Raw genomic sequence first — 13,763 nt, forward strand, 5'->3', positions numbered from 1 at the left:
ATTCCCACACAAACCTACAAATACTGAAACAAATCTACACAAACCTACACAAATACAAGAAAGTTCTACACAACCTACACAAGTACAAGAAAATTCTACACAAACCTACACATATACAAGAAAATTCTACACAAGCCTACACAAACACAGGAACAAATCTACAGTAAATCACTATACAAAAGAGCCACTCAAAATAGTGCAGTAACATTTTGCGGCACAAAAAAAAAAAAAAAAAAATAAAAAATAAATAAATAAATAAATAAATAAATAAATAAAAAGGCGCAGAAGTAACATTCCGGACCAACAAAAGGAGGAGAAGGGTTATCGACGCATCTGCCCTTATTCATTGTTTGCGAAGGCATTCGAAGTCAAGGCGGGACAAAAGAGGTTATCTACGAATCTGTCCTTCGGAGTTTTCTGTTTTCCTGACCCAGGAATGGGGCACCCAGTAAACCTATCTAGCCCAGCAGGGACAAGTAAAACACAAATAGATTAGATTAGAATATACAATTCGGGCCAAAGGCCAAGCGCTGGGACCTGTGATAAGGTCATTCAGCACTGAAAGGGAAATTGAAAGCAGAAAAGTTTGAAAGGTGTAACAGGAGGAAAACCTCTAAAGCAGTTGCACTATGAAACAATAGGAGAGGGTGGAAGGTAAGATGGAAGAACGAGAATATGAAAGGAGGTACAGCAAAAGGAATCAAAGGGGTTGCAGCTAAGGGTAATGCACTAAACCCCTAAGGGATAAAACTATGGACCAGTTACCAAATGAGGCCGGTGAGAAATAGAGGGCTGCTCTTGGAGCAAGGGCCTGTGCTGACTTAACTAAGGCCTGCCTAATTACACACAACAAGAATTGAACGATACTCTACGGGTTTGGGGCAGAAATTATCAAGCTACTGATTTGCCTCAAAAAAGTGCGTGTGAGAGAGAGAGAGAGAGAGAGAGAGAGAGAGAGAGAGAGAGAGAGAGAGAGAGAGAGAGAGAGCTACCTCACGTCATTGTGTCAGGAAGTTCATGAAGCTCATTTTGGGAAGAAGCTATGCATGCATGACACGTCCTTGATATTAGTCTCCTATTTTCCCCACTCATAAAACTTTTTAAAATAGTATTAAAGCTTTATATATATATATATATATATATATATATATATATATATATATATATATATATATATATATATATATATATATATATATATATATATATATATATATATATATATATATCAGTGAGACACAAATGACCCTGTATGGCAGAACTATACAGCTGTGTGGAAGCCATATTCAAATTCAACATGAGTACGACGCAGCTCAGCGCCTATTACCCAACCTACGTTTCCTACTAATGTTTGGGTATCATGAATAATGTCGGGTACAGTGAACACTTTTAGGGTATAATGCATACTGATGCGGTATGATTTATACAGGTCCACAATCTCTCAAAATATCTGGGAACTGGAATATGGACTTTAAGCCGTGAGGCCAAGCACCTATGAGGTTGTTCAGAGCTGAAATATAAATTGACAAATTGACAGTAAAAGGTTTGAAAGGTGTAACAGGAGGAAAGCCTCGCAGCTGCACTACAAAACAATTGCTAGAAGGGGGTGCAAAGTAAGATGGAAGAAAGAGAATATGAAAGGGGGTGCAGCTAGGGGCCGAAGGGACGCTGCAAAGATCCTTTAGTAACGCCTACAGTGCACCGCGTGAGGCACATTGATGGCACTACCCCCCCCCTACTGGGTCAAAATATTTTGGGAGTCCTAAAGCACTAATCGCCCCCACTCTATATTCTTCCAACGTGAAGACAGCACCAGCACACCAACTCCCAACAGTCAGTAATATACCCATTTAGCCGACTGCCGACATTATCGCGATAGTAACGAAAATGGAATCAGAACGATCGCCCATTCCAGTCCTTCTTGGGACCAGAGAAAATGGGGGGGAATTGGGGGAACGAAGGACCGTGCTGTCGTCCTAATCCCCCTCTTATCAGGAGTCCCTCAAGGAGATGGGCTCCTGCCCTACCAGTAGAAGAAATCTTAGAAGCCTTATCAGATGGGTAATGAGACGATACTTCTCAGGTGAAATTTTTGTCCACGGCTGTGGAAGATCAGCTCAGCTCAGACAGTGCACCAGTGAACCAAGAAGAAGAAGAAGAAGAAGAAGAAGAAGGAGGAGGAGGAGGAGGAGGAGGAGTCGAGTTAAGGAGGGCATGTATTATCAGTCCTTTTGTTTTCTCGTCGACGCATCTGCATCTAATCGTGGAGGAGGAAGAAGAAGAAGATGCAGAAGCGCAATTTGATCGTGCCAAGCCGATGAATCAGATTGAGGAGGAGGAGGAGGAGGAGGAGGAGGAGGAGGAGGAGGAGGAGGAGGCGTAGAAGGGGAAGAGGGAAAGGGGAGGGGAGGCTTAGAACAATTACTGTGAATACCAAAAGGCAGGCGGCACTGAGTTATACGGCTTGGATACACAGACATTCTCCTCTGAAGCAAGGCACACACACCATTGACCAGACAGATTCGGACACAGGCCTTATAAGGGTAGGAACGAACGTTGAAGGAACTAGATTAGTATTCTCTTTTACTATCAATACATTATATATTATATATTATATCTGATAACCGCATCAAGCCATTCGTGGATGTGTAGCATTCAAGGCAGTCAACTGACTGACAAGAGTCCCATAATCATCATTAACACCAATAGGATTCAATGTCACTATGTATAAGGAAGAGCACGGATTCTCTCTCTCTCTCTCTCTCTCTCTCTCTCTCTCTCTCTCTCTCTCTCTCTCTCTCTCTCTCTCTCTCTCTCCCTTCAGACCTTAAAAGGAGAATCTAAAACCAAACAGCTACATTACGAAATGTATACCATTCTGTCTACAAGCACAATGCAGCTCTTCAATTGGACCTAACATTACGAATGCAACTACAGAAAACTGGAATGATTATCAAGGTTTCGAATATTTCCAGGAAACGCCTGATTAATAATAACACTACTACTACTACTACTACTACTACTACTACTACTACTACTACTATTATCATTATTATTACTATTATTATTATTATTATTATTACTCAGAAGGTAAACCCTATTCATATGGAACAAACCCACCAAAGGGGGCCACTGACTGGAAATTTAAGCTTCCAAAGACTATTTTTATTATTGTTATTATTATTATTATTATTCAGATGAATAACAAGCCCACCAAAGGGGCCACTGACTTGAAATTCAAGCTTCCAAAGACTATTTTTATTATTGTTATTATTATTATTATTATTCAGAAGCTTCCAGAGATTATTATTATTATTATTATTATTATTATTATTATTATTATTATTATTATTATTATTATTATTCAGAAGATGAATAACAAACCCACCATAGGAGCCACTGACTTGAAATTCAATCTTCCAAAGACTATTATTATTACTACTACTACTACTACTATTATTATTATTATTATTATTATTATTATTCAGAAGATGAACCCTATTCATATGGAACAAGCCCACCAAAGGGGCTACTGACTTGAAATTCAAGTTTCCGGAGAAATTAATATGGTGTTCATTTGAAAGAAGAAACAGAAGTTAACAGGAAAAATAAAAGGAAACAAGTTATTAAAAAAGAAAAAAATAATTTAACGAATGAACACATAAATAGATAAAAATGAATAAATGGATATAAATGTAAGTAAATCATAAAATATACGGAGAATTGTTTTAGGGTAGAAATGCATTGCATCTTCGTTTGAAACTTCTGAGGTTCCAATTGCACTCTGTGCTTAGCACCAAACAATAATAATAATAATAATAATAATAATAATAATAATAATAATAATAATAATACAAACCAACCTCCCCGACTTAAACTGATTTTAAAGTAACAAAATTTCTTAAAATACTTATACCATAAAAAAAAAAAAAAAAAAAAAAAAAAAAAAACACTCGAGAAATACGTGCAGGGCGTAGCAGCAATACTCACCACGCACGAGATGCCGTACTTGTGGCCCTGAAATTCGGCCACCTGGGTCTTTTCGCCCACGTCCCACACCCTGACGGAGGGCTGATGACCGCATTCGCCCGTCGCCAGGTAGCGGCCGCAGGGGGAGAACGCCACGCAGGTGATCGTCTTCTTGGACGCGTTCTGGACGTGTTGCTGGCGGTTCTTCCGGGGGTTCAGCAACACCACCGTACATCTGGCAGGCGTGAGAGAGAGGGAGAGAATGAAAGGAGTTGATTTAAATTGAAAGGGACTGATTTAAAATGAAAGGCACTGATTTAAAATGAGGGGAGTTGATTTCACATGAAAGGAAATTATTTAACATGAAAGGAATTGATTTAAAATGAAAGGAAGTCGTTAAAAATGAAAGGAATTGATTTAAAATGGAAGGGACTGATTTAAAATGAAAGGAATCGATTTAAAATTAACGGAAATGGCTTAAAATGAAAGGAATTGATTCAAAATGAATGACAGGAATTGATTTAAAATGAAAGGAAATGGTTTAAAATGAAAGGGATTGATTTAACATGAGAGGAATTGATTTAAGATTAGACGAATCGATTTAAAATTAACGGAAATGGTTTAAAATGAGAGAAATTGATTTAACATGAAAGGAATTGATTTAAAATGAAAGGAAATGATTTAAAATGAGAGGAACTGATTTAAAATGAGAGTAATTGATTTAAAATGAATGAAAGGAATTGATTTAAAATGAAAGAAAGGAACTGATTTAAAACGAAAGGAAATGGTTTAAAATGAAAGGGACTGATTTAACATGAGAGGAATTGGTTTAAAATGAAAGGAATTAATTCCAAATAAAAAGGAATTGACTTAAAATGAAAGGAATTAATCTAAAATAAAAAGGAATTGATTTAAAATGAAAGGAAATGGTTTAAAATGAGAGGAATTGAATTAACATGAGAGGAAGTGATTTAAAATAAATAAAAGGACGTGATTTAAAACTAATGAAATGAACTGATTTAAAATGAAAGGAAATGGTTTAAAATCAAATAAATTAATTCAAAATGACAGGTTTTGATTTAAAATGGCAGCAATTGCAATGACAAAAAAATGTTACTGTCAAACGTATTGCAAAGATCTCATACGCCCACTATCACCACTTAGACAAATATTGCCATTTACTTGCAATGATATTTGTTATTGGAACATTATACATATCACAATACTAACATATACATATCACAATACTATTAGCATTTTGATTCATCAATCAGATTAACGTCACATTTGAATACCAAGCAAATAAATATCACACACATACATACTTTATATACATACACACACACATATATAATATATATACATACATACATATATACACGCATTTCATTAAGTTACCTGGCACCGCCCACATCTCCCACGACTAGAGAGAGAGAGAGAGAGAGAGAGAGAGAGAGAGAGAGAGAGAGAGAGAGAGTCCTACCTACCAATCCTAAAATTTACCAAACCTGCTTTCATTTACATAAAACTAAATAAACGCCTCCGTTCAGTAGCCGTCGGAGGCACCGCGGTATATATTCTGCAGGAGGCCCTTTGATATAAATTAAAAACTGCAGCATTATATATAAATACAGCTCTGGGCAGAGTTTCCATACGAGAGAATGAATCTCGCATACCATGGGAAAATGTTTAATATCAAACCAAGCACAGATCTGCATGCCAGGAAAATTAAAAGCACGCGACCGCTCAGATTAAAAAGCAAATTGAAACTAATAAAAAAAATATATATATATATATTTTTGTGGTTTTCACATTTCCAAGTGAGTAAAAGACCCAATATTATCATTTTGGTTCTGTTTGGGAAAATACGTTTATTTTTACTTGAACTTTGAATGGAATATAAATTTTAGCCAGATGCCAAGCGCTGGGACCTATGGGGTCATTGTAGCTGAGAGGGGAAAATGAGAGTAGATGGTTTGATAGGTGTAACAGGAGGAAAACCTCGCTTGCAGCTAGGGTCCCAAGGCACGTTGCAAAGAACCTTAAGTAATGCCTACGGTGTACCACGTGAGGTACACTGACGGCACTCACCACAAGTAATTGTTTTATGAATAGTTCTCAACGCCATTCATAATATCCACGTCAGAAATCCTAATAATTTTCAGTTAATAATCCCACCCGAATGACAGGCGTGAATATCTAACAAAAGTCTTTGATTTTGCAAGGGACTGCTTCAGGTTTGAGATGATTATTGATCGATTATTTTCTACCTTTTCTCAGGAGTATACTAATTCATACCGATGATTTCAATAACAACGAGAAATAATGTGCTAAAAAAATTACTAATTATTATTATTACTTTTTTTTTTCTTTCTCCGTCATCCTATTCGACTGGGTGGTACTTAAAGTGTGGGGTTTTCCGGGTTGCATCCTGCCTCCTAGGAGTCCATTACTTTTCTCATTATTATTATTATTATTATTATTATTATTTATTCAGTAGATGAACCCTATTCTATATGGAACAAGCCCACCAAAGGGGCCACTGACGTGATATTCAAGCTTCCAAAGAATACGACGTTCATTTGGAAGAATTAGGAGGAAAGTAGAGATGAAATGGCAGCCAGCACGAACAATGCTTTACAAACTTGATATCTTAACTGAGAGAGAGAGAGAGAGAGAGAGAGAGAGAGAGAGAGAGAGAGAGAGAGAGAGAGAGAGAGAGAGAGAGAGAGAGCTCCCTAACACTGAAGAAGAAGGCAAAGACTCCTGAACAGTCCACAAGGACATCCCGGAAATGATTCCTGTCAAAACGAACCTCGCCCCCCCAACAAGGGATGCTGACCTCCTCACAGGACTTCGGAGGCTGCATGCATCTGGTGTGGTGCAGAAGCAACGACACCGCAACAGCATACCATTATCATCAATATGCACACCGCATAGCATGGAAAAACACCGCAACAGCATACCATTATCATCAATATGCACACCGCATAGCATGGAAAAAATACATGCAAACATGCTGCATAATAAAACCACAATCTTCAACTCCATTTTCATCGTGCAGTTTGCATACGAGGTAGTAATGTATAAAGGTATAAACACAGGTATTGTGTAGTTATTGATATCAATGAAAATTTGGTTGGTTATTCAAATAACGATCTACATAGGACCTTCAATGAAAATGGTTCCCCGATTCACAGCCAGCGTGCGAGCCCGCGCACACAAACACACACACACACACATACACATACACACACAAACGGTAAAAAATATATATATATATACACACACACACTACATACATTCCGACTTGCAAACAGCAAACTGGCATATAGCAAACTAAAACATTCATTATTCTCTAGCCCATCTTACGAAAAGGACAGCATTACAAAAATTACCGAAAAATAATGATACATAAAAAAGGCCCATGTTTATTTCTGTAACGTCACTTTACACACAAAAACACACAATACTCACTCTTTCTGTAACGTCACTTTAACAAAAACACACAACAATCACTTTCTGTAATGTCACCTTACTTACAGGAAGGAAGAAAAACGAAGTGGGACCCAAACAAGGACCTGTAGGTACGCCGAATAGCAACAGCAAGCGAAGGTTACGCAGGGGCAGGCCTGATCTTTTATCAATAGTGAGTTACATGAAAGGTAGGCAGGCAGGCAGGCAGGCAGGTAGGTAGGTAGGTAGGAAGGTAGGTAGAAGTTAATAGATAGATAGATAGATAGATGGATGACTCACCCGGCAGGGTAGGCGACTTGGCCCGTGTGTGGATCACAGTCGAGGGCAGCATTGCTGGGCACGGTCAGGCCAAGAACTCGCTCTAGTTTGACCTGCGACAGAAGAGAGACGAAATGTTTAATACAGGTACAAAGGATATGCAATAATGTATAATGAAACAATACAGTGATAATAGTAAAGATAATACCGGAAATATATATTAAAAATAAAGTCATAACAACAATATGACGCACAAAAAATACATGTTTGATTTGCCAAGTAAAACATTTACCCTCTCTCTCTCTCAAGTACTTCTACTTGACAAGTTCCCGAATTAATCTCAGTATCTGTTATCCTCCGTGATGTAAAACTGCAATACCTACCGACATTAAACATTATTCACGAATCCACACACACACAGAGAGAGAGAGAGAGAGAGAGAGAGAGAGAGAGAGAGAGAGAGAGAGAGAGAGAGTACATAAATTCTCTCCTTCAGTAGAACGAGAGTACATAAATTCACTCCAAATTCACTCCTTCAGTAGAACGAGAGTACATAAATTTACTCCTTACTGGGGAGAGAGAGAGAGAGAGAGAGAGAGAGAGAGAGAGAGAGAGAGAGAGAGAGAGAGAGAGAGAGAGACTCAGCATTTTGAATGGACATCACCACCCATCATCCCTCGACGTCTGCCCATACCTGACGCTTCCTTCCTCTTTCAGGAAGAGAATACCCCACCCTTCTTTCTTCTCCCTCTCCCCCCTCTCCCTCCCCCTCCCACCCCACATCCACCCCTAGACACAAAAAGGGCACGGCGCCCTCGAGACGTTCCAGAAGCCCATCTCTAATAAATCATTCGTTAACGTTTTCGTTGGGACTTAAAAGGAACTGACTGCATCGCCGACTGGGCCCTAATGACTCCCGAAGGCAGGGCATTGTGGGCAATCTACCCTTGCCTATGCCCCAATACACACACACACACACACACATATATATACACATACATATTCTTCCCTTACCAAGAGTTATGACGCAATCGAGGAAGTAAGGTTTGAAAATGGTGAATTGTACAGAATCTACACACACACACACACACACACACACACACACACACACACACACACACACACACACACACACAAACACACTACTTCCGTGTATAAACGTACACAACTTGAGCAATTACATTCGCATTTATTGTGCAAAGGACCTGACAGGTCAGATTAATCTGTACACATCTCCGTCATGCGTTCGATGACATTCAGAAAAACAAGAGGAACACTGGAAGATGTGGACGCGAGAGTAAAGAACAACTAGAAGAAGAAGAAGAAGAAAGGGGAAGAGAGGACAAGCTGGGTGAGGAGGAGGAGGAATAAGGCGTTCAATGGGAAAAATGAAGAAGAAGAAGAAGAAGAAGAAGAAGAAGAAGAAGAAGGAGGAGGAGGAGGAGGAGGAGGAGGAGGAGGAGGAGGAGGAGGAGGAGGAGGAGGGCGTTCAATGGAAGAAAATGAGAAATAGCCGTAGAATAAAAGGAAGCAGTGGAAGAAGAATAAAAAGAGGAGGAGGAGGAGAAGAAAGGGGTTCAATGGAGTAAAAATGAGGAACAGCCGTAGAAGAAGAAGAAGAATAAGAAGAGGAGGAGGAGGGAGGAGGAGGAGGAGGAGGAGGAGGAGGAGGAGGAGGAGGAGGAGGAAGGACACTTGACAGACGTTGAGGAAGTGGCCGTGAGCCGCCCGAGAGGTCCAGTACATCCTTTTGGTCAATCACGGGAGCATTAGTACGAGGGAAACATGAGAGATGAGGCAGCAGCTGGAGAGAGAGAGAGAGAGAGAGAGAGAGAGAGAGAGAGAGAGAGAGTACACGCCACGACAGACGGATATCTTGCTCCGCTCCTTTCTGGGGTCGGGGCAAAACGCCGTATTCAAATGGCCGGCCCGCTTCATTTAAATTTCAAAGAGGGGCGCCTTTTTGGACGGTATAGGCTGGCTGGTTGGCGCAAGGGCTTCTCGGCTTCCGTCGGTCCAGAAGACGCCCTGAATTTTGCGTTTGATTTAATCACTGACATATCAGTTATTATCATCACTATTCAGAAGATACGCCCTATTTCATATAGAACAAGCCCACCGAAGGGGCCAGTGACTTGAAATTCAAGCTTCCAGAGAATATTAAGGTGCTTATTAGGAAGTAAGAGAAGGTAAAGAGAAATACAGAAAGAAGAGATCTCACTTTTAAATAAATTAATAAATTAATTAACAGATATATAAAAATGTATTAAAAATCGATGGGATTTGAAATCGTGGTCCCGTCAAGGAAGTAAGCGCATACTCGACGTGTCTATATTAATACACTGCCCCATTTCCTCAAACCTCTGGGACAAGCGTGTCCGGAGTGTGAAGAAACTGACTACAGTTAAGAGGGCATTGTAGGTAATACAAAGACTTACGTATATGGTAACAAAATTGACCAGTGGATTCTATATAAGTATTCTGTTTACATACTGCTATAATAGCCTCAAGTAGTCAGGATAATATAGTATAAATACATATTTTTGTTGGAAAATATAACATTCATGTAGTGTATATTCAAATGCTTGACTTGCAACAATGGCTTTCTTTGAGGCAAAATATAAACAATGCAATAAATACGAAAATAGTATTCCTGAGTCAATGTAATATATATATATATATATATATATATATATATATATATATATATATATATATATATATATATATATATATATATATATTATATAGCCTATATATATATACACACACACACACACACATACAGTATATGTGCATGTATGTGTGTGTAATTGTAATAGCCACGATGCCCTCTTAACTTCTCGAATTGTTCGCGTTTTTTTTGGACACGTCTGTCACTACAAAGCCTCAAGATCCAAGTTCAAGAAATATGAAGAAATTATGACGTCCGGTAGCGGGAAACGAACCCGGGTCCCCTAATCAGAACGAGGTACCATTGTCGACCTGACCACGAGAAGGATAAAAGTCTATCGCCTCTCGTACATACATGTACCTGTCGTTTTCAGATATATATATATATATATATATATATATATATATATATATATATATATTAAGAGCTGAATAGACCCATCCTCACCATCGTAGCAAAGTGAACAATCAATTTTTATTGCTTCTGAGGCTGAAATATATATATATGCAGAAAAAATATAAATATTCATGTACAGTAAACTTGAGTACTTGACTTCAAAAATCTCTCTTCAAAACGAGTTAATAAACAGATTCAGTAAAAACGAAAAAAAAAAAAAAAAAAATTTTTATTCAGTCATTTCCAGCGAGTCGTCACTAATCGCTGTGGGTCTCCATTCAAGGTTAAGGTGAATCAGACGAACATACCTGTCCTGAACCTGTCCAGTGGCGCTTGTGTTGAATTTATAATGGCCTCTGGACAGACCACTCGGGAGAAATCCCAACGCACATTTAGCATATAAGGGAACGGAGTCCCGGCTTGGAGGTCGGAGTCAAACTGAGAAATCGAAGCTGGTTTCAACGCCAGTACCTCTTTGTAAAACTTTCAATTTATTTTTTTGTTAAAATGTTTTTACGTCGGCCTCAATGGACGACCATACAGCCTGGCGTATAAAGAGGCCTGGACTATAAAACCAAGCTGATTCGCCAGGAGCACTAAAAATCAACAGAGGATATCTTTGGCCGCAAATGTCAGTGCTCGTCCGGAGCAATAAAACTGGTAACATTTCGAGCTGGTTTGCAAATTGTGTCGATTCTTGCAGAGGCCTCTCGGGATCTGGTGGGGGTGAGAGCTTACCATTAAATTATAAAGCATTCATTTGTGACACAAAATGACCATTCAGTTGAATAAGGAATAATGCAAAATTACTTTTCCAGATTTCTCTTGATTCAATAACCTTGTGGTTATCATGACTCCTCAGAGTACACAGTTTGATAATGGGTCCTCCCCCCGCCCTCCGTCAAGCTTTGGAACTTTTTTCCAACTCCATGCTCCCTAGGACCTTAACTTTCCATCCTTTCATAGTCAAGTGTACAGATTCCTTCGGAGTCAAGCGCCATTCGCTTTCCTTCTTCATCCTCCAGCGTGTTTTCTCCGGGCCTGGGCAAGACAGAGGTATTAGGCTGACCTCAGTATGAAAACAAAGTCAAAACATATCATTCCTCAGTGTGAAGACAAAAGCATCCCTCAGTGTGAAAACAAAATCATTTCTTAGCGTGAAAACAAAACCATTCCTCAGTATGAAAACAAATCATTCCTCAGTGTGATAAGAAAATCATTCCTCAGTGAGAAAACAAAAGCATTCACCAGTATGAAAACAAAATCATTCTTCACTGTGAAATCAAAACCATTCCTCAGGATAAAAACAAAACCATCCCTCAGTAGGAAAACAAAATTATTCCTTAGTATGAAAACAAAACCATCCCTCAGTATGAGAACAATATTATTCCCTAGTATGAAAACAAAACCATTCCTCAGTATGAAAAAAAAATCATTCCTCAGTATGAAAACAAAATCTAAACACAATCATTCTTCAGTATAAAAACAATTAAATCACTCCTCAGTATGAAAGCAAAATCTAAACAAAATCATTCCTCAGTATGAAAACAAAATAATTCCTCAGCATGAAATCAGAATCATTCCCCAGCATGAAACCAAAATCATACATGACGCATTTTCAGTTTTCAAAGAATCAAAAAGTCCGGTCACAGCATAAAAAAAAGCCTCACCTTCGACCAAGAAGAATTCATAGTAGGAAGCAGCGATCCAACATGGCCGAGGTTTTAGAAAAAAGGCGAGAACATTATATGAAAATGAACGAAACGTACCCAAAGGGGTCAGGTTACAAAAATCCCACCAGGTGGGCATCTCTACTTCCTTGCTACTGCTACCTGCAGGAAGAGAGAAGCCTCTCTGGGTACTTTTACTTCCTCGACCTTCCTCGCCCATTCACTCCACTCATTATATTCTCCTCACATTCTTATACCCATTCAATATCAAGAGTTGCCTACATAAGCATCATTTATCTGTGGTAACACAGGCACAAATATAATGATTTTATTAGATTACCAAAATGTAAATGTATGAAATGTGTCAAGAAAAATGAAGCAGTGTTACATAATTATAAATCTAGAAAATAGCCTCTATATATATATATATATATATATATATATATATATATATATATATATATATATATATATATATATATATATATATATATAAAAAACCATTCACTGCCCGATTCAATCCACAAGAAACGCGCATACAAAAGAGATACAGAACAAAGAAAAACCACCCTTCAGATAAAACTCAAAACTTCTCGATGAATTTTTGTGCTGGGCTGAAATATATGAAGAGGGGAAGAAATGTAAATAAAGAGGATAAAAGGCGTAGGAAGCGATGAAACTCTGCTGAAGAAAGCAAATGAATACAGATAAGGGTTGACGAAGAGAAAGACGTATTTATTTATGAGGGCTGATAAAAGGTTGTTCAAAGAAGAGAATAAATGTAGGAAGCAGATAAGAAGGAATGAAAAGGGCAACGACAACGCGACAATTCTTGGCGACGCAGAAGACTTAGAAACGAGAAAACGAACAGAGCAGAGGTGGAAGAGAATGCACGATAACGGTGACGCAGATGATCTAAGGCAAGATCTTTCGCAAGTCCATCATTTGTTGCGGCAAACAGGATTATCTCTGAGGTGAATCACGATGTTCCTTGGAAACCCATCTACAGCGGCAGCAGCCACCTACGGAGGAGAGAGAGAGAGAGAGAGAGAGAGAGAGAGAGAGAGAGAGAGAGAGAGATTTCTTCGGGATACTCAAGTCCTTATTGGGCAGTTTCTACAGCGATCCTGCTTCGCATAGCAATGAATTGGAAAACTCAGCCGAGCCCGATAGATGCCTCCTCCTCCTCCTCCTACTCCTACGTTTTGACCTGGGTGTCAGAACACCGGGTATCGAAACCTGTGAACGGGCATCAAGACTGCAGTGCCCTAAATTGGAAAGGCTGCATTATCTGCAAAAATACAAAACTGAGAAAAATG

General features: G+C 38.8%; 1 long non-coding RNA gene across 1 annotated transcript in view; it reads right to left on the bottom strand.

Moving 5' to 3' along the window:
• Positions 1-4,158: 4,158 nt before the first annotated feature.
• LOC136846344 (uncharacterized) overlaps positions 4,159-13,763 on the bottom strand; it is an 81,133-nt gene continuing 71,528 nt past the window's right edge. The window contains exons 2-3 of the long non-coding RNA XR_010855358.1: positions 7,726-7,817; positions 4,159-4,204 (exon numbers count right to left, since the gene is read on the bottom strand). This is a non-coding gene — a long non-coding RNA (uncharacterized lncRNA). The remainder of the gene's footprint in view (positions 4,205-7,725; positions 7,818-13,763) is intronic.

The sequence above is a fragment of the Macrobrachium rosenbergii genome, chromosome 2 (genome assembly GCF_040412425.1).
Source record: "Macrobrachium rosenbergii isolate ZJJX-2024 chromosome 2, ASM4041242v1, whole genome shotgun sequence".
NCBI classification, from domain to species: domain Eukaryota; kingdom Metazoa; phylum Arthropoda; class Malacostraca; order Decapoda; family Palaemonidae; genus Macrobrachium; species Macrobrachium rosenbergii.